The 22,561-nt window shown below is 33.8% G+C and overlaps 1 protein-coding gene and 1 long non-coding RNA gene across 2 annotated transcripts in view; one reads left to right on the top strand and one right to left on the bottom strand.

Moving 5' to 3' along the window:
• The window catches only part of LOC148279545 (integrin alpha-V-like), a gene marked incomplete at its 3' end in the record, with an annotated part of 88,837 nt that overhangs the window by 10,589 nt on the left and 55,687 nt on the right, over window positions 1-22,561 (bottom strand). The window lies entirely within an intron of this gene.
• LOC148279546 (uncharacterized) lies at window positions 15,093-21,195 on the top strand. The gene is made up of 2 exons (XR_015822841.1): window positions 15,093-15,325; window positions 19,212-21,195. It is a non-coding gene; the product is annotated as an uncharacterized LOC148279546 (long non-coding RNA).

Here is a 22,561-nt window from a genome sequence, read left to right as displayed (position 1 = left end):
TTAAGTATGGTAAGCGAATGCGCAAACCACTACTAAATGAAGCGGACTTATCTCCCTTCTGTTTCTGTTTCAGGATTTATTTATTTATTAATATACACGGCACGCAGTGCCTTTTACCTTAAAAAGATACATATTAAAAATAATATAAACATTTCAATATAAGGTGAAAAACTTAAAATTGAATACAACAGTATATTTTACATAAATACTATGTATATAACACAGGAGTTTTGTATAAAGAACATATTTAGATATAAAAAATAATTAAACAATGTGTGCAGATAAAATTTTAAAAGGAAAATAATTTATACATGTTTTTCTTTAAAAGGTACAAAATATAAGTTTATTAAATACAATAAAATTCTTTTGTCTCAAAAAAAAAATTTAAAAAATAGTTATGATAATGACATTTAAAGTAATTTAAAAAATAAGTATACACGTAAATATGTTACGCAATAGTACCCATACAAAAGTAAACATAGAAAGCACTATAATCTACAAAATGTATTTTACCGTTCATCATCTTTGAAATGATTAAATAGAGTGATTTACATAAGCTATACTTTAAGTGAAAATACCAGCAAAGTTGGAATTGCCGAGTACATGGAGTCGATCAGAATAGCATTATACGGTTCGCGAATTGTTGCAACTAAACGGAGGTACTTGACGAGTCATTCGTAAGGATTACATTTTTTTTACCTGAGAGCGGGTTTAGGTTCTATTTCACACACACAACTGTTTTCATCACCGAAAGCATTATGTGCGGGTTAGGTGATAGTGATGGTGATGATAGTTTGTTTGTAGTAGTGCGCCGGCTGTCGCCACACATGTCTCGGAACTCGGGACAAAGTCTCTCCAGCAAAATAGGCCAATAAAGGTTATACGCTCTATTGACCCAAGAATGCTCCCACTTCTACAGTACGCCTTTAACACGGCTGGTTTTACAGAAACTACTTGGATCATTCTATGCCAAAACAGTGCATGTAATTCGATTTGTCAGCTCGTAATGTAGTAGTTAGAACATTGGCTACCATGAAAAAAGTCACAGGGTCATTTCCCTACAGTGTCATTTTGAAACATTCACTTGTAAAAAATAAATAAAATTGATCGGGAATTTCATACTCATTATAAAACAAAATAATACAGACTAAAATGGATACAAAGTCGTTGGAACAATAGCCTTCTTTCCCCCTCCGGCAACTACACGTGGACCGGACCATCTTCTAGGAATTTAGCAAACAACATGTTTTTGCACTTGTGCGACACTGCGACAGAGACTAGTGACTACCCAAAATCTACGAAAGCTACCCTTCGGATATTTTTATCTGTTATTTTTTTTATTGTTTACTTTTTATCACGAACACTTAACAAATTTAGTGTTATGCACTTTGTAGCTGCAAGACGATTAGTAATCTAGCTTCAACAGGTAAATTTTATCAACTATCAAATTTCCAAATTTAGTAAATGAGGTCTAGAATTCCAACCGTCCATGCGCTCAGTAGCTGCAAGACTTGTTGTTATCTAAATTCTATTTTTATGAATCTTTTATTTTATTTTTTTAAATATCACTAAATCTCTAAACTTTGTTAATAATAATAATAATGTATAGATAATTTATATATCGCCATTTTTGTGAAAATCACCTCAAGGGCGCTGTACAATAAATAAATATCCCAACACGTCTTGCAGCTACAGAGCGCATGGACGGTTGGGATTCTAGTTCCTCGTCTCCAATTATGATATATATGAGCTAGATAACAGAACGTCTTGCAGCTATAGAGCACACGGACAATAAGAAATCTCGCCCCTATTTACATTTTTATTTAAAAAAAAATTATTTGACAATGAAGTTAAGAGTTTAAGTGATATTTTAAAAACAAAATAAAAATCTAATTTATAAAGTTGGAAGTTAGATAACAACAAGTCTTGCAGCTACTGAGCGCATGGACGGTTGAAATTCTAGACCCCATTTACTAAATTTAGATATTTGATAGTTGATAACATTTACATAATATGATAGTTAACATCACAAAAAGTCTTGCAGCTTTAAAACGCATCGACAAATGGAATTTCAACAACATAAGAATGATTTTAAAAAGTTAATAATAAAAAATAATTTTAAAAAAACGCAATAATAATACATTGAGCAAAGAACTAGTAAGTATGACAATAAGGTATCATTTGTATTTTTAAATGAACATAGATAGGTAGCACTTTATCATACAGAAATTGTTTTATAATAAATAGTTAAATTTCGGCACTCGATCTTCACAAATAAACACTTTTTTAAACAGTTTTAGCAGAAGCACAGTTATAAAATCACTAGAGTTTGTGGCGTTTGAATATATTTTATTTTATTTTTTTTTTTGAAAGTTTTATTCATTTTAACAAATAAGTAACATACATAATTGTATTTTTGTTCCCGCAAAGCCGAAGCTTGTCTGCGGGTTACATAACATTTTTATTTTTAATTTATAAGTAAGTAGATAGTTTAATAATAATTAAAGAATAAAATATATTATACACTTAAATTTCACTTGCTGTTTAATAATTTTTTGACTATTTTTTTTAATGAAATTAGGTTTTTTTCTTCACGATTTTCAGCTGGTATTAAATTGTACAATTTTGGTACTACACTACCCATTGTTCTGTCACCATAGTAGTTTTTCTGTCGTGGTACCATCAGCTGATGTGCCGATACTTGTCGGGTCATGATCTGGTGGTTTATTTTGGATTTAAAATTGCAATCGAGTAAATGATCTGTCATTATCTTATACTGACACTGTTTGTTAATTGGCAAAACGTTAACAAAATCAAATAATATTTTATTGTTGTCTTTTGCCTCATTCTTTATTTTTGCAGGTACGATTTCGGTTAGGTTAGGTTAGAACAAAGCGTTGAATATAATAACGTTTATAAAACAATGCTTTAAATTAATTATCTCACTCTTTGTTTATAGCATATCCACACCTTAGCGACTTAACTCAATGTTTATAACAATTTAACACATATTTGTGTATTTTAAACTAAAGTTGCAGAGAGGAACTATATTCACACCCAGCCCGCTCGGAGGCTGGGTGTGTTGTCAAATAAAAAATGTAATTCGGGGCTAGATTTCTTATTGTCTATGCGCTCTGTAGCTGCAAGACGTGGTGGGATATTTATTTATTGTACAGCGCTCTTCAATTTTATTTTTTATGTGGAAACTCGAATGATTTAATCACCTGTTATTAAAATGACGATCAGTCATCGAAATCTTTGCTAAGATTTCACGGCCCTAAAGGTTTTCCGTAATGGCGTGCGTGGGGTCCAAGTAATATATCTTTTTTTGCAAAATTTACAATATTAATTGGATGTCATCAAGTAACAACAATGGCTACTGTCATTAGCGGCCACTCCCGCCTCTGGCGTGACGTCATACACCATTAGAGCAAGGTTAGGGTTAGGGGCCATCCACAGAAGTCGGTCCAGTGGCCATACGAATAACCGGGGACCGGATTATATACAGCATAAAAAGGCTGAAACATGCACGATGCATGAAAATATGCACAGTATTTTATATTATACTTTGTATTTTTAAAAATAAAATTAGCGTTCTTATAATTTACCAAAATATTTCAATTTAGGTGGCCATTTTTAACGAGTTGTAAATAACTCACTATTATAAAATGGAATTCAAGTTGGGGTAGAGTGGGGTTCGAACCTCGGACATTTGATCCGTGAGTCCGTAACACTAGCCACGGGACCACAACCCGATTTAAATATTTAAAAAAACGGTTAAGAGTTATTTATTAGGAAAACTTGAAACAATCATTGTTTTTATTCATGTTAACAATAATGCATTTTTCAAAATTTTCTGTTGTGCAGTGGTTATTGCATTTTTTCACTTTTTAATTGAATATTAAACTTGGCCAAAAAATTTTTTTTTTCATTTGCGTATAACGTATTGTCAAACGCAATGATTTTTTAAAGTTTTGTATTTCTGATATTACTCCGCGTGTGACGTCCCAAGTTGTCTTCCATTTCATCTAGGCGAGTTCTGCCGATTCGTCAGTTGACTTACAGTAAACCGGAAATCTACTACAACTATCTTATCATAGGTTGATTCGGAAGAACTAGTGACGTCATGCAAAGTAGTTCAATTTTTTTTTTTTTTTTTTCTTTACATTTAATTAAATTTGGAAATGTATCCAAAATAAAATACGTTTATTGGATTTTGACATCTAATTACCCGTAGAGTTGAACTTCCTCTTTCTCATCAATTTTTATACCCAATTTTCCGTAGCACTGAAATTCCCTCATTTTGGAGTTATCATGTATCATCTGTTTTCCATTATGTTGTATCCCAAACTCAACATAGGGCTTTGACCTCATAGAGTTAGGGAAATGTTTTTTGTAATATAACCAAATGCCGCCTATATAACGCCTGCATAACACCCATTCTCTTCTACGGATGCGAATCGTAGCTCACTTAATGAGTTGCCTGCAGAGATTAGGTATGCTGGGTCTATCGCATCGTTTCGTGGGATGGCGATGATTCTTGTTAAAAACAAACATCCATATAGGTAAATTAAGTGTTATCAGAAAGCGTCTGGATTTTATAACAATGTTTTATATTTATATATATTGTTTATTAGTTAAGGTATAACTAGATACTGAAATTTTATTTGTACAACTATCTAAAATCAATACATTACATTACAGGGCCCAAAATAGCAAGATTCTGACTTTTGAGAATAGGTGTCTCAGAAGAATCTTGGGTCTGCGGTGATTTGACTTTACAGTGGTAATAAAAGAACGGACGCAGCAAACTCCAGTGACAACTATCGTCAAGCAGAGGCGATACGGTTGGCTTGGCCATATACTGCGGATGCCTCCTGAGAGCCTTAACTACGCTTGCCTACTTTACAAGGCATCAGGTTCTCGACGTCCTGGACGTCCACTGCTGACAGTTCGCCGGCAGTTTATGTCAGAACTTTGGGACGAGAAACTGACCTGGGAGGACTCAAAGAAGTTGGCAACCGATAGAGATGCATGAAGGTTCTTTGTGGATACCGTATGCTCCAACTAGGAAGCGGTCATGGAATGATGATGAATATATATGTATTTGTATGAATACATATAAAAAAATAGACCTAACACCCTAAAGATACCCTTAGAGTGAGCCCCAATAGAGGCTCCTGTTAAATTGTTCCGCGCAATTTGTGCCTCTGCCCATCATTACGAAATAACAACCCACATTGCATTGCATTGGCGGGAACCAGAAAGGGACCCTGTTTCTGACGGCTTTTAAACTAGCACTCCGTAAAATGGCGTCTAAATTTATTTAAATTACGTTATTAACACCACAAGTAGAGAAGACACTCAATTTAATACAGTGCTTGTTTACTAAATTAAATGGATGATATTATATTCATTATCTGTTACACAATATTTATAATAACGTTCAATGAATAAATATGCAATACTGAGTCATACCGGGGATGAATGTGGTTAAAATCCAGTATCAGTCTAAAGATGAGAATGTACTTAAATTATTGATAAAAATGCATGTCATATAACTAGATACATATATCAATACGTGCATTAGGTTTTATTATTTTTTCTTTCTTGCGATTTTACGCAAAGAATTCAATATGCTGCCATCTTATTTTTATATTTCTTAAATACCCGTGTTGGAAAATGGGAACCAAGCTGTGGTATAGCGGGGTTCAAACCTCGAACCCTTTAATTTTCGAACCTGTCTCAACTAATTGAAAATGACGACCCATAAAATATGTACAAAAATATTGAAAATACATAAATTTATAAAAGAAACGGCAAAAATGAACGGCAACGTTAGACGACGACGACCAAGGAAGACGTAGCATGATCAGATAAACCAAAATCTTAAGTCTGGTCATGTCAAAAGCAGACAGAACCGAAGGGCATGTATGACAAGATGTATGAATGTGGAAGAGGCTAGGATTGTATGCCAGGATAGACGTGTGTGGCGGTCCATTCTCTCTGCCTACCCCTACGGGGAAATGGCGTGATGGTAGTAGTAGTAGTAGTAGTAGTATAAAAGAAACACGATGCAAAAATTATACACACATAAAATAATTATGAAATCAAAAATAATAAATATACGAAAAAATAACGAAGCTGGAACAGGGAGTTGTGCCTTTATTAAGATAAACTTAACAAAAAACAGCATAATAACCCAGAAAACAGCAATCAGAATCCGAAAACCAAATTATTATGAATTAAAAATGGATCTATTTTTTGGTGGCCAAACAAAAAATAATGATAAATTCTTATTTTTCAATCAAAAATAAATGCTGAGCTGTGATTTGCGATGCTAATCGATACCAAATACAGGGCTTCCCATATCCGACCATCAACACAGTTGATTTCATACCATCCTCATATCGCACGTTTAGCACGAAAATGACTCAACTCTAAAAATCAGCTTTTTGGGAAATTGCAAAAGAATAATGTAAATTGTGACACCTTCGTTTTCTTTCGTAGATTGTTTCGTATTTTTTGAAGTAAGCACCAAATTATACCGAAGGCTTTCAGCTATGAATCTATGAAAAAAAAGCGTGATAAAAATAAATTATTTTTATTACGCTCTTTAAAAGTGACCTCTTAAACCAGCCAATGACAGCTCTGTAAATGCCTAGACTTCCACAATCCCTTCTCAATAATGTTTTTCTCTCTCCGTTGCAATAAATTTAAATTATTTTAAGTTTAAACTTAAAGTAATTTATTTTTATTGTGCTCTTTAAACAAGACATTCATTTAACGAGTCATTAGATTGAAAAAAAAAACAAACAAAAGCACTTTGATAAATAAGATAATGACATAATTGGCGGCCTCCGTGGTGTAGTGGTCAAGACGCTTGACTCACACGCGAAAGGTTCCGGTTTCGATTCCCGGTTAGAACACAAAACATAAGCAAAAATGATTAAATAAATAATTTTAAGATAAGGTCATCAAACACATGTTTTTATTTATTCACGAAATGACATAAACGTAAATAAGTCACTAAGATTATCGATAATTTAAATAATAAAATGACATTAACTTAAATAAGTCACTAAGATTATCGGTAAGTCGGAAAAAAACAATCACAAAGCTAAATTAGTCGTTTTAATATTTAAAAACATAAAGTAAACATGCCATTTGTATCGGAATAAAATCGACTCAACCGGCTTTCGGTCACTATATGTCTGTCCGCGTTGCGTCCTTCACACGGCAATGTGAACACAACACTAATTGCATCGCTTCCGTACTGACACGGAATCTAAATTCTCCGAGTAATAAAGAGACCGATGTAACGGTTTTGTCCTATTCCCATCCGAATGTTGCGTTTTTTAAATGCAGAAAGATGGATAATGATGCTTTTTTTAGTTAGGTCGTTTTCGTGCTAAAGGTGCGATATATTGTATCCTTTCCACCGCACCGCTATCGTCTACCTGGTTTCCACTGTGCTAACAATAATGACAGATTGGCTCCCCAGCAGCCCGAGCAACGGTAATACAACATAATTATTATTTGTTTTGATTAAACAAATAAATGATTTTAAATATCATAATTTATAAACATGTTTATGTATATTATACGATCATATTTGTACATGGACATGTCAAAAGTAGGAATAATCGGCGTGCGTGCATCTGAAGATGTATGAATGTAGAGGAAGCGAGGTCTGTATGCCAAGATAGAGTGTTATGGCGTTCTATCATCTCTGCCTACCCCTACGGGGAAACGGCGTGATGGTTTGTTGTTGTTGTATTTGATATTTATAATTTAAATGCTTTCGTAACCTGCAAATTCTTATTAAAAAAAATGTTTTTTTTAAATTCATTTATTCAGGAAAAATACCGTACAAATTTACAGTATAAACTAACAAACAAACAAACCATCACGCTGTTTCACCGTAGGGGTAGGCAGAGAGGAAAAAACGCCATATCACTCTGTTTTTGCACACAGACCTCGCTTCCTATACATGCATACATCTTCTCATGCAAGCACGCCGATTACTCCTACTCTTGACATGCCCATCTTAAAGTATTTGATGGACTTGATCGTGCCATGTCTTTCTCGGTCTTCCTCGTTTTCTGCATCCATCAACATTCGCATCGTAGATTCTTTAAGCCGTTCTTTCGCTGTCCATTCGCTCTACATGACCAAACCAACGCAGCACCCCTTTCTTGATTCTGTCGACAATGCATGCCTCAGCATTACACAGTTCACGGATCTCGACATTTGTGCACCTATCATACATCGTTTTACCACACGTTCCCTGGGGGATCGCATTTTGACAGATTTTAACCCACTGTCATCATCATTTTTCCAATTCCATACTTCGCTCCTATACATTAGAGTTGACACCAGAACTCTACTGTGAACTGCTCGTTTTGCCTCCTGCGATAATCACGGTTTAAGATATTACAAAATAAGACTGAATTCTATTAGACCAGTGAAGTTTTCATATTATACTCGTACATGCTTAGGTTATCAATAAAATTTATTTTATAATTTTAAGTAGGATATAAATAAGTGAAAAAAACCAAACTGAAAGTAGTTTAAAGACTACATTCAAATCATTAAAAACACGCTTAAAGTAATTGTAATAAAAAAACAATATTTAAAGTAACCCGAAAACAACGGGTAAAAACGTATTTAAAAAAAGCTTAGCGTATTTAATAAAATATTTTACAAATAAATTATTGAACCACACGTTAACTACTGTAGTAGCATTTTATTTTTATCAAACAAAGAAAACATAGATAAACTAACTGTATTACAAAATAAAGCCTTTAGAATAATTTTGAAAAAAAACAGATACACGAGGGTAAAGTCGATGGTAAATGAAATGAAATTATTAACATATAAACAAAGAATATTTTACAAAACAATGATATTTGTTCATAAAATTATAAACTCTAATAAAAAAACAGAATTTTGGAAAAAAATTGATCGGAACCAGCATGAACACGATCACAATACTAGAGAAAAGAACAAAATTAGACTTCCATTTCGGAAAAAGGCAAAGTCACAAAATTCAATTTTATTTAAAGCAATCAAAAAGTATTACGAAATGGAAAAAAATATTTATGAAGAAAAAAACATATCAAAATTTAAAATAATGGTCAAGACATATGTGATAAACAATTTATAAATTAAATATATTTGCAATGTTCTTATTAGAACACACATAACAATATGTATGATATGTGTGCCCTACTTTATGATTTAAATAAAATAAAATAAATAAAGGGACTGTTTAGTTGTTCGGGGGAACAGGCACCTGAAACGTAAGGCTAAGATCATATTGCCTTCTACCACCAAATGAGTGATCCCACAATTCATATCATAATTACATATTAGAATTAATGTGTATAACAAAAGTTTGTTTAATTAATTATTAAAACATTTTTTTTTGTTGACGAGTATTTTTTTTGGTTGGCTGGAAGATATCTTTTAACAATGCCGCCCAAAGTGCATAAATTTTAAAACTTTAGTTTTTAAATATTATAAATTTTAAATACATGTACATAAAGGCTGTGAACGGTGTACCGATTTGGTAATCGTATTGGTTACAATGTCCAGCATATTATTAATGTTGTTGCCAAGAGTAAATGTAAAAGATAAAAAATGATAAATAAAGCAAGACTATTATTAAATCGCCCAAGTAGTTGATTTTTTATACCTAGATCATTTTTTCATTTTTATTTACCGAGTATCATGAAATTGGTTAATTTAACACTGCCTTCTAAAATACAAATTTTTGTCCTTTTTAACTTTGGCCTTTGCATTACAAAATTTCTGACGATTGATTGTTATGTTGCGCACAAACTAGTTGCAAATGCAATTATCTAATAAAAAGCACCCAGCTCAGCTTAGTACCATTCAATTGAAAATGCATCGTTTAAAAACCTCATTGGGGCGTTTAATTTATTTTATTTCATATTACTAATAATGACAAGCGCCGTGGCGAAGTTGGTTAGACGGTTAACCGCGAAATTGATGTCGCGAATTCGATTGCCGCCGAAAAAATCTCAAATGGTCTGGGTATTGTGGCAGTTTATTTATATATACGCCCAATGGGCATTTTTAAGGACATATTTATACATGCAAAATTATTATAAAGGAAAGTAAAAAGTCACAATGGTATTTAGAACACTTGGGAGTGGAGATGGGAGAGAGGGGTTATTATTGAATTTGATTTAGTGATCGTATGAAAGAAGACAACTTGTTATCAAATCAAGACTGGTATGTTTGTTGGCAGAACTAAGAATTCTGGGCATAGGGGAATGAAAACCATAGTTAGTTCTATGGTTATCGGTATGAAAGACTAAGTTTTAGCTGAGGTTTCTAGTTGAGATATTTAATTTTATTGAGCTCAGTAGTTCAGGCGTATCAAAGAGTTAGTTGAGAATTTTAAATAGGACTTGAAGGTCAGATTTATTTCGACGGTCTTGAAAGAGAAGATATATTTAAGGTAGTTTCTAACTCATTATACGCATATTGGTATCTGGATAAGCCCAACCTCCAGCCTATCTTTCTTAAAAATCGATGTTGAACTGATTCAATATTTTTTTATCTTAACATTATAACAGGGAGACCAGATAACAGAGGAATAATCTAGGTGCGGGCGAAGTAGGGAACAGAAGAGAGTTTTAAGGGTTTATTGATAACATGTTCAATATGAATTGTAAAAGAAAGTTTAGTGTCAAGTATAATACCTTAACCTCGTATACTAGACTCCAGATGATAATATTCCATCGTTTACTGAGTAGTCGTATATGATTGGATTTCCAGACGAAAAACTCTCATAATGATATGTAGATTATTGGATGAGCACCAGGTGCTAAAGACGATAAATCAGATTATAATAGTGAATAATCGGATGTAAGCAAAGACAGAGTGATATGGTGTTCTATCCTCTCTGCCTACTCCTACAGGGAAACGGCGTGATGGTTACTTTGAGTTTGTTGTTTTGTTTAAAGCTTAAACTTTTTGAACATGTTCTACCAAAAATAAAATAGAATTGAAGTTTTCAAACAGAGATCGAATCTTGGATCTTCAATTAAAAGTCTGCTGTAGTTCGCATTATTAGTAAGGAATGTAGGTATATTGTTGTTAACAACCATATATCTACAGTGGTATGCATACCCACACACACAGCTTGGCAAGTCATTCCAGGTTTGTCTCTCCTAGTCCTAGTAAACAGTCGCTCTCCAAACATAGAAATAACAGTATTTATAATAAACATCAGTCAACCATTCAAATTCTTATTACTGATCTTATATACCACCATAGGGTATAACATTAACAATCCAGTTTTGAAGAAGTCAAGTCTGCAAAAAGGTGAAAAATCCTTGATTTAGTTGAACAATGGTTCGACTAGTTACAAAATGATACTTACGTTAACGAATTACGTAACAAACAAAATGGTAGGTAATAGTTTAATGTGGGGTTTTCGTGTATTCAGATAACTAATGCCCCGCCCTCAATTAGACCACGATAAAGTTGTTGAGTTTGATAGAGACTGATTGCGTGGTATCTGTTAATCATACGTTAGAAATAATTTGCATAGAAATGCTTCTAACAAATAGGTTCACTCCTCTAACGAGAGTCCGAGGATCACCGCACAGCTAACTTCCTTTAAATGACCCCCATGTGATTAAATTGATACAATGAACTTGTGTTTTATCATCGTGTTGCATCGTAAATGTTGGACAATTACAAGGAGGCTCATTCGTTGTGGTTATAGCTTTCATAATGGCTTTTAATTGTTATTCTCTCAACATTTCTAATTTGTCATTAAGAGACATTACAATGGCTGTAATTTGATAATTACACATCTAAAACCAGAAATTAATATCTAATTACCTAACTCTGTTTACTTTACGTACATTGAAATCTTAATTGATATCAATTTATAAAAAAATTTTGAACCACAACAGGAGGCAATTACAGTAGTGAATTACATCACAGAACACCCAAGCTGGAGACAAATAGCTTTTTTTAAATTTTTAAATTTGAGTTCTCGCCGGGAATCGAACCCGGAAACTTCCGTGTGTGAGTCAAGCGTCTTGGCCACTGCACCACGGAGGCCACCAATATATTAATATAAACCATCCAACAATTATTGGAATTTCGAGTATGCCCAAATGCTTGCAGACTGGCTGGATTTCCTCCCTAGGGAGTTATTCATATTTAAATTTGTTGCAAAAGAGAGGGAAAACATTTTTGAGAAGGGAATATGAAATTTATAGGGCTTATGACCTATAAATGCCTAGACGTGTATTTTTGGCATTTAGATGATAAAAAGTAATTTTTATTTTTATTTTATTTTATTTTTCTCATAAAATCAAAACGAATTTATACAATGATTTCGATACGCAGGTAGAAATATATATATATATTTAAAATGTGTCTCAATTACATTACGAGGAGAACTTTTATTATAACATAATAACATTAAAGCTAGGGTTTCCTAGGACAGCGATGCCCGCATCTTAACGGCCGTAGTGAACGGTGATGCGGTGGACAGCCGTCGTAACGTCGACTTGAGAGTGGTTTCCAAGGGAAACGGTGTTAAATGGTGTTGATAACACCGTTTTCCTAGGAAACCACACTCTAGTCACCGTTACGACGGCTATCTACCGCATCACCGTTCACTACGGCCGTTAAAATACGGGCACCGCTGTCCTAGGAAACCCTAGCTTTATGCTAAGTGCTTGTGTACTTGTGTTAGTTTATCAGTGTTATTATTGTAGATGTTAGTGAGGGTGAGTATATATATATATATACATAAATTATGAGAGGGCGTGTGTTATATGTGTATAGGAGTGTGAGTGTTGTATAATAATAATAATATTTGGCTAATTTATATGGCGCCATTTTTGTGAAAAATTACCTCAAGGGCGCTTTACAATAGTATACCTAAACTTACATTCTTACTAAACTAAAGTGATATATTATATTTCCAGATTTAAAATCGAGGGTATGATAGTCTAAAGAAGAGGGATTTAAGTTGGGATCTGAACTGACTTGGACTGTCGATGATTCGTAAGTTTGAAGGCAATTGATTCCAGGCAGAGGGGCCGGCGGCGGCAAAAGCACGATCTTCAAATCTAGTGCATGGGGAGCGCCGGATTTCAACAAGTTTTCCTCTTCCTGAATCAAATGCTGACCTAATAGTAGATTTTCTTTGACATGTATTTTCCCTAATGCAAAGGTCCGATAGGTATTTTGGAGCCACTTCATGAAGGGATTTGAATACTGTCCAGCAAGGCTTGTATTTTATTCTCTCTGGGCTTTTTAACCAGTGCAAATCTCGACGATGTTGTGAGATGTGAGAATATTTTTTTACTCCCGTAATAAGCCTCGCTGCTGCATTGAAAACAGATTGAAGTTTATTAGTTTGATATTTTGGGAGATTTGCGTATATTCCATTACGGTAATCTAGACGCGAAACCTAAATGAGGAAATCTATTAATCTATGAAAATTATTAAGAAAATAATACTTAATTCTTTCCCACTGAATAAATAAACTGAACTACACAAAGCTATTAAAAGTAAAATTTAATTTTGAACTCATTGGAAACGTGGGCGTGTGGGTGGGTATTAAGACGAGAATATAATATATAGTAATTGAAATAACTCGCATTAAAATGTATTTTTATTAGGCGATAACAGAAAACTTACTATTCCGTATCAGCAGAGGATACTAACTATTTACTATCCTTTGCAACCAGCCTGGATTATTAATAATATAGTCAACCAGATGGAATTCATCAGCGAATCGTAAAGCAAATCCTGTTAATATAATTTTACTACTTATCTGGGAGTATAATTCGGGTAGTTTATATCACTATTATCGCAGCGTACGACACAACGAAAGATAGTAATGTTTGCACGAAGAGAGAGGAATGCAACTTTAGATAACGCAATGTATGTATCGTAATCTGAGTGCTCTCATTGTTTAAACGAAATACGACATACTAGAGAAAATACGATTTCCTTTATCGTACAGAGAGTTTACTGGGCGAATTCAAACAGATAATGAATTAGGGTTGCAAACCTCCATCATACGAAAATCGGTAGATACAGAAAAATAAATCGGTAGATTCCGACAGATTCATTATCCTTCTTTCATTACAAAATTTCGCTAAACAAGCAATGATGAAGTTCAACCCTACGATCCGTACATTATGTAAGGCTAAGACAAGCATTATCGACAAAATCAAGAAAGGAGCTCTGCGCTGGTTTGGACATGTAGAACGAATTAACAGTGAGAGAACGGCTAAGAATATTTACAATGCGAATGTTGATGGATGCAGGAATAGAGGAAAGGAACTCTGCGCTGGTTTGGACGAGTAGAACGAATGGACAGCGAAAGAACGGCTAAGAATATTTAAGCAAATGTTGATGGACGCAGAAATAGAGGAAGACCGAGAAAGACATGGCATGACCAAATCCAACAAATACTCAAAGATGGACATGTCAAAAATAATCGGCGCGCGTGCATGAGAAGATGTATGAATGTAGAGGAAGCGAAATCTGTATGCAAAGATAGAGTGTTGTGGCGTTCTATCCTCTCTGCCTACCCTTACGGGGAAACGGCGTGATGGTTTGTTTGTGTTTTTGTTTGTTTGGCAAATTGGATACAAAAATGTTTTCTTCCGCGCGGTCGAAGTTAAAGCATTAAATTGTATTGTAAAATTTCTTAAAAATGTACGCTAAAAATAATAATAAATATTTTAATAAAAACGCACTACTTCGAATGACGTCAAAAAACCGATCGAGGGCAACAATATATTTAAATCCGCCCAAAGTAATTTACATTATCTCTGAATTAAAATGTGCACAAAAATATTTGAATAGATGTATTTGGTTTCTTAATAATATAACTTATCCAATATTTTGCGTGTTTTTCGCTGACCTAACATTTCGCTCGAGAACAAACAAAGACGACCCAGAATAGTTGATGAGCCGCGTGCTGTGTGCTGTGTTCCAACCGAGACTCGGTATGGAGTATGGATTGTTGACTCTGGGAGAACTTTACCGTGTTGTTAGTTGGCAATAAACACCTCGGGCCTGGTCGTGTTTGCCCGGCGTTGTCACAGTTGGGACTGCTGTGTCCACAGAGCTCGTCTCTCGCCCGCCGCCCGCAGACACCTGCAGACCTGCATCACCACTGTGAGGGAAACGTGCGCAAACAGCGGAGGTGCTTAACCCGCCACGCGCTTCGGACTAATTACTCGTAACTCGTAATTTGATGTTTTCACAAGGCATCACAGGCGAGAAAATGGATTATACTTGGGTAGGTACTTGGAAGGAATGTGTATTTTACAGTAGATAAGATTTTAGGAAATTCTTTCGTTATACAAGAGGTCACTAAGTTTCAAATGTCGCTAAATAAATTAACAAATAGGTGTCGCACACATTCGCAAATTAAAAAATATATTTTTAACCATAGAATTAAGAATAGTCAAGAAGGAGCGTAGAATCATATTTGAATACATCAGACTGTGTCCAAAAAAAGTCCCTACTTTGCCCCACTTTCGCCGCGCGCATGCGTGAAATCGTCGCATAATGTTGCCAGATTGCGAAAAATATAATCATAAGACAAATGTAAAATAATTATATTTAAAAAAAAGGCTTTTTGTGAATTTCTCTAAAATTTTATTTTACAGGCGGAAACATTGATTAACACAACAGAGAAGATAAGTAATGGGTCATTTAATAAAAGTAATTTAATTTATGAACTTTGAACTGAAAGTTAAACAAATTTTATTATTTTAAAAAGGATATTTTTTTTATTTTAAAAAAAAAAAAAACATTAGCGCTTTTATAATTTGCCCAAATATTTCAATTTTGGTGGCCGTTTTCAAACGAGTTGTAAATAACTTACTATTAGAAAATGAAAATAAAGTTGGGGTAGAGTGGAGCTCGAACCTCGGACCTCTAATCCGTGAGTCCACAACGCTAGACACGGGACCACAGCCCGACTTATATAAATAATGCTACATACCACACACCTATGGCCCGCATGTGTCGGGAATCTAATATACTGCCGAAACAATAAAATTGACATTTTGCATGATACTTTCTCAGATTTTGCGAATAATCTCTTAGGAATAAATCTTATTCAATAAGTACACACGTACAACTTATTTTTTATTGCATTGTATCCTGTATAAAAAAATATTAAAAATATGTATTATAACTTAATATATAAATCTATTTTGTGTAATTCTATAATTGAAGATATATATGAATGTAAAATTGTATCGACGAATGCTTTCAAATTGTATGTTTTCTAGTATGTATCTTTGTTGAATTACCTAATAAAATAAAATAAATAAAATATTTTTACGTCATGTTATAAAATATTTGATGTTTTAAAGATAATGTCCATCAAATGTCCACCACGGCGTTGTTAAATCCGAGAGGTCCAATTTTCACGAGTTCTCTCATTAGATGAGCAAAGTAGCACAAAAAATTTGACTACCCTGGCAACACTAAGAAAATGTCCATTTTGTTTTCTTTGACAATCTGACTAACTGTTGCCTAGTACCTATGTAGGTAAAGTAATTCAATAAGATGAATCTCACCCGCATAAATAAAGGTGTTAGATTTTTAACTTCACAAACATCAACAGATGAAAGAATTGAAGGAATATTGTTCAAATATGGTCAGAATGGTGAAAGTGGCCACTTAAACCACCCGATGACAGGTCATAAGCCCTGTAGATTCCTAGACTTCCATTTTACCTTATCTAAACTGTTCTTCATGTCTGGTGTAATATTTTAGTAATCACTGTTAAAATAAAATTGGATAGAATTTATTAGTTAATTATACCTTGATAAAGAAGCTTATGTAGCTTTGAAACCGGTAGGTAGAAACCATTAAAATTAAGTGGTTAAAAAAAGTTTATTTATTTATTTTATTTGGGAAATCAAAAGTTCTACATACATATTTATAGTAAACAAACAGATATAGTGTATAAACTCAGAACTAATAACAGATTTCCACAAAGTATACAAAGTTAGTAAAGAAAATATATTGCATATCAAATAAATACATATAAGTTTATGCATATAAAAATATTATTTTCATGTACTCGTAAATATTTTTCAAATATGAAAGAATTTTTTAATATTTATTTTAAGAACATTAAGTTACTGTAAATTGGGCGGGACTAATCCCTAAGACAAGAATGCTTGAAGAGAGGATAAGGAGGGGAAGGGAGATGTACATATTTATTATTATAATGTCTACTAAGTTACATAATGCATTTTTAGTGTAAATTTTAAATCTGACAGAGTGATGTTTGTGTAAATTTTGTATTGTACACTGAAAAAGTCCTACAAAAAAAGCATTTTTAACCTACGATGTTTGTAGTTGTAACGATAGTTGTTTTTTATTATTTATTATTGTTGGTTAAAATGCTATCCTACTTTTTAATAAAAACAAAGCATGATTAGTTTTTACAATTAAGTGTTATTATTTGAATTTTTCGTTTCATTCTACATTAATGGATTTTTGACGAGAGTTTGCATCATGTCTCCCCTGAAATAATAAAAAAAAGGTATCCTCTATACTAACTTACCACATTCTACTGATCAATAATGGTGAGAACCTCTCGATCAATCCGAGATAAAGATTTATAGCAATTTAAAGCACTCCTCAGGCAATTGAGACGTTCTTGGTAAATCGATTGACTTGATTTCAGCTTTCCCAGGAGAGTTAACTGCAAATTCGTGAGCAATCAGTGTCTGCACGAACGGAAGCTTACTTTCGTTTAGTCCTTCGACGATCGAGGAGATCTCCCGAGATAATGACTTTATAAGATCTCATAATCTGGTATAGAGTAAGGCCTTACGAACTTACAGAAACTAGACATGGAGATCGTTGGCAGTTCTTTAGCGTAGAACCGTTTGCTTATTATTTTTTCAAACAAATCAATCGGTTTAATACGAATTGTTTCCACTTATGGACTTATGCCCCTTTTTTTATTTTTTATTTTAATTTTTCATTGATAAACCCTTACGTGTTACATACATTTAACAAAATATTTATAGGTCATAAGCCCTGTAAATGCCTAGACGTCCATATTCCCTTCTCAAAAACGTTTTCCCTCTCTGTTGAAATAAATTTAAATTTCTATGTTATATACAAGTGCAAGCAGGGGTTGTATGTAAGCCATGATTTTATATAATTATAGAAATAAAAGAGTTTAAATTAAAATAGTTTACAATTTTTTTTACTTAAAAATTGTATGAATTTTAGTTTTGTTTGAATGTATATAATAAAAACCGGTGAAAATTTTATAATTTTATGAAGTTTTATAATGAAAATGTATTTGAATTGCATGTATTTAAATTTTATTAAAACTATAACACGGGCCGCAGGTTGGTAGTTCCAAAGTAGTCTCCCACCAGTCTGATGACGTCGGTCACGATGAAACCCGGTCACTGGTAAAAAATTATAATTAAAAGTGGAATAAAACTATCTACGAATTTTTATTATTTTAGTAAAAATGCAGTTCCACCAACAAACGTCAGCAGAATAACTCAATCTATGAATTTTATAAATTAGGATAGTAAGCACATTAGTAATAAATAATGTTAGATAAGTAACAAAACAAACCATCACGCCGTTTCCCCGTAAGGGTAGGCAGAGAGGATAGAACGCCACACCACTCTATCTTGCATACAGATCTCGCTTCCTCTACATTCATACATCTTCTCATGCACGCGCGCCGGTTATTCCGACTTTTGACATGTCCATCTTCAAGTATTTGTTGGATTTTCTTGGTCTTCCTCTATTTCTGCGTCCATCAACATTTGCTTAAATATTCTTAGCTGTTCTTTCGCTGTCCATTCGTTCTACACGTCCACGATTTTATTATGTTGTAAATATATATTCGACTTTATTTATCAAAAAAAAATAAAAATCCACATCACAAAACAATTTGAGGATATCATTTTATTATTCACAAAAATAACTAAATGCGTAAATCGTATGCCAATTTTAGAACAAATAAAAAATACTGTTTTAATAATATTACACTACGAATGCAATAAATATATGTTTTGTTCAATCAGTTGATATCTTCAGAGATACTCGCTGTGGACCTCGAATAGAATCCTCCGACGATAATTAAAATTGACGAGTGTTTTTGATTGAAGTTAATTTTTCAGTTGGCAATGTTGTGACTATGAATCAATTCTCCGATACGGGGGGATCAATGGGCAGGTCGACCCGAGGACGCGGGGAAAGGATGCAAATAGACCAGCTTCGGTGCCGGGGACATCCAACGCCAGGAAAGCAGTAGGATCAGTACATCTGCAGGCGCTGGAGCTGACGATGGAGGAGTTGGAATATTGCGCTAGACTTGTGGGAAGAACGAGCCATCCATCTTCGTTAACGATATATAGGGACCGAATGACCCCATAAATCTAGATTTCTCAATCTTTTATTAGTCAACGAACAGAAAATGGGATGTATGTATATTGTATGCCTAGTTTCAAAATGTGAAAAAATGTTACAAAAGCAGATAAATTATAAACAAAAAACAATATTTCGTATTTTCAAAAACGATGAATTTTTTACTTGTTGTTATTTAATTTATATCTTAAAATAGACAAAGAAGTACGCAGAGAACGGTAAGGCGGCCTCCGGGGTGTAGTGGTTAAGACACTTGAGTCACGCACGAAAGGTTCCGGGTTTGATTCCCGATGAGAACACACAAGTAATTATTGTTGAGCCCAGGTTTTCTGTTCTATAATTGGGCCTCATGGACTGTTGTGGTGGTGTAAAAGTGCAGGAAATATTTAAAAGGGTTCATGATTTGTCTATTGCTTGCAGTAGTCAAGTTATACATTGTTTAACATTCACATTCTCCCTTTTAAAATGCCTTGATTCAGTATTACCTCTTATATTACTTCTTTGCCCTTCTAAGAATTTATTAAAACGTATATTTTCACAATTTATTCGATTATTTATTTATTTAACTTTGACTTTGAATTGTGGTCAGCATTAGTTTACGGGCTGTTTAACCCATCACGTAGTGCAGACTGTAAACATAAGTTAGACATTGATGAATTGAAAGCAGATAGCTGTAATATTTATCTGTCGATATGTACAGAAAAATAGATCCATATTATCCGCAAAAGCCGTATTCAGCAATCAATTATACTCCTTTTCCCAACACTACTAAGATCAGAAACCTAGGGAAAAAAATCTCTAGTGATATATACAAATATATATATTATAATATGTACTTGTGCGCCATAAAAATAGTCAATAATACTGTAACTCCCCTATTAAAATAATTTGCAAAATACTGTGTACTTTGTAGTATCTACAATACATAAATTACAAACGTCTCTAATCTCCGTTAACTATCGTTATTGAGGCTCTCCGCGACATGCAGAAAAATGATCATGGTATTTCGGACTAAATATTAAAAGAAAGAACGAGAGTCTCTAAAAAAATATTAGTAACATGGACAGTTAAGTATAATTATCGAGCAAAATAACAATCTCTCGGCGGCCTCCGTGGTGTGGTGGTTAAGACGCTTGACTCACATACGAAAGGTTCCTGGTTCGGTTCTTGGTAAGAATACAGAAATTAAATGCGGTTTTTCTTAAGCCTGTGTATTCTATACTGTAATTCAGCACTGTAATTGGCCGGTTGTGGTGCAGAAAAAAACTCTTATAAAATGGAAGATAGACCGACTAATTAAAGGTATTAGCGGGGTCCATTTTGAACACTACCTTCAACGTGGTCTAGGACTGTGGATAATAGAGGGGAATCTGACACCTAGTCTGGAGACCACGATGCTTAGCATCGATTGGCAAGATGAAATCGGTATGAATATAGGTATGTATTGCATGGGACGCGTAGTGCCATTAGCATTTACAACTAATTTAAATTTGCGTGTCTTAATTTGTTTGGATTTGAGAATCTTTGTATTTATACCGAGAGTAGTGAGAAGTTAATATTAGTGACACGTGCCGAGAGTAGAATGTTAGTCACTCTCTATTCTGTAGTTTGTTTTGTGGAGTTTAGAGTTTGGCCTCCCCCGGGGATTAGTGCCATTAGACTCGCGTCATTATCTCTCGTGTGAACAGATCTACTAGTGCGAGCCTTCTTTCGCAATTCCAAAAATGCACTATTTCCTTCGAGCTAATCCCCAGAGCTGTTTGCGGAAGCGTTATGTATGTTGTTTCAAACAAGCAGTTGGTAGAGATTTATCAAAAGGAGGTGCACGAATTCTGAACTAAAAAAATTCACATCGATAAATGAACGAAATGAATACAAGTATCGAAAATATTGAGCTGTTTACTCTTTCTTTTTAAACACTAATAAATAGGAAATTTAAAAAATAGGTCCCTATTCACGGATAGGCAAAATTGTGAATTATGCGACATCTTTTTAATCCTTTCCAGTCTGACGGGACATGTAAGTCATGCTAAGTTTATTAACCTATATCTATAAATGCTTGTAGTAATTTATTATAATTTTCCTGATGGGACTTCTAGGTTCACTTACACACCAAACGGCAAAGTTAATAACAGTTTATTGCAAAAATAAAAAAAAATGGCGACATTCATAATAATACCGGTGACCGGTGACATTTCGAAACATTTGTTTTTTGTGTTCAACAATAATACTTTTTTGTAAGTGCTTCAAAGTTACTTTTAATTGCTGTTTATCATGCATTTATTGTAATGTTTATCAGTAAAATGTATATTTGTATTTTTATGTAAAAAAATATTCTCAAATCTTACATCTACAAGATTTGCATTGGTCCAGACACAAAGCCAAGAGATAATAAAATACAAGCTTTGCTAGACAGTATTCAAATCCCTTCATGAAATGGCTCCGAAATACCTATCGGACCTTTGTATTAGGGAAAATACATGTCACAGAAATCTACTCTTAGGTCAGCATTTGATTCAGGCAGGGGAAAACCTGGCGAAATCCGGCGCTCCCCAAACACTGGATTCGAAGATCGTGTTGCCTTCAAACTTACGAATCATCGACAGTCCCAGGCAGTTAAGATCCCAACTAAAACTCACTTCTTTAGTTTAACATACCCTCAATGTTTAATCAGCAAATATAATGTCACTTTAGCTTAGTTAGAATGTAAGTTCTCGTATACAATCATTGTATAACCTTCCAACCATTGGTGATCTATGTTACAATTTGGTTTTTTGAGAAAATCAAATAAACAATTATCTTAGGCTTAAGATACTTTATCAAATTTAGATTTAAAATACAGTCAAAAGAAGATGCAAAATCTTACTGTTCAGGACTGCTAAATATATATATTTTTAACTGGAAATATAATATATATATGCATTCACAATACAGCCCAAATGTAGCACAGATAATGGTGAGAAGGCTACGTTTTCCACAGAGGGTCGAATACAAACTCTGTTGGCTTATGTATAAGTCACTGCACAACTCTGCTCCGGAATATCTAAGGGAACTATGCATTCCAGATGAACTAGCTGACAGGCGTCTCACGCTTAGATCATCT

The sequence above is a fragment of the Micrasema longulum genome, unplaced genomic scaffold (assembly GCF_059751315.1).
Source record: "Micrasema longulum isolate JH-2025_06_02 unplaced genomic scaffold, ASM5975131v1 h1tg000705l, whole genome shotgun sequence".
In the NCBI taxonomy this organism is placed as follows: Eukaryota; Metazoa; Arthropoda; class Insecta; order Trichoptera; family Brachycentridae; genus Micrasema; species Micrasema longulum.
The sequence above is the reverse complement of the archived record's forward strand: the minus strand, read 5'-3'. Positions and strand labels throughout refer to the sequence as shown.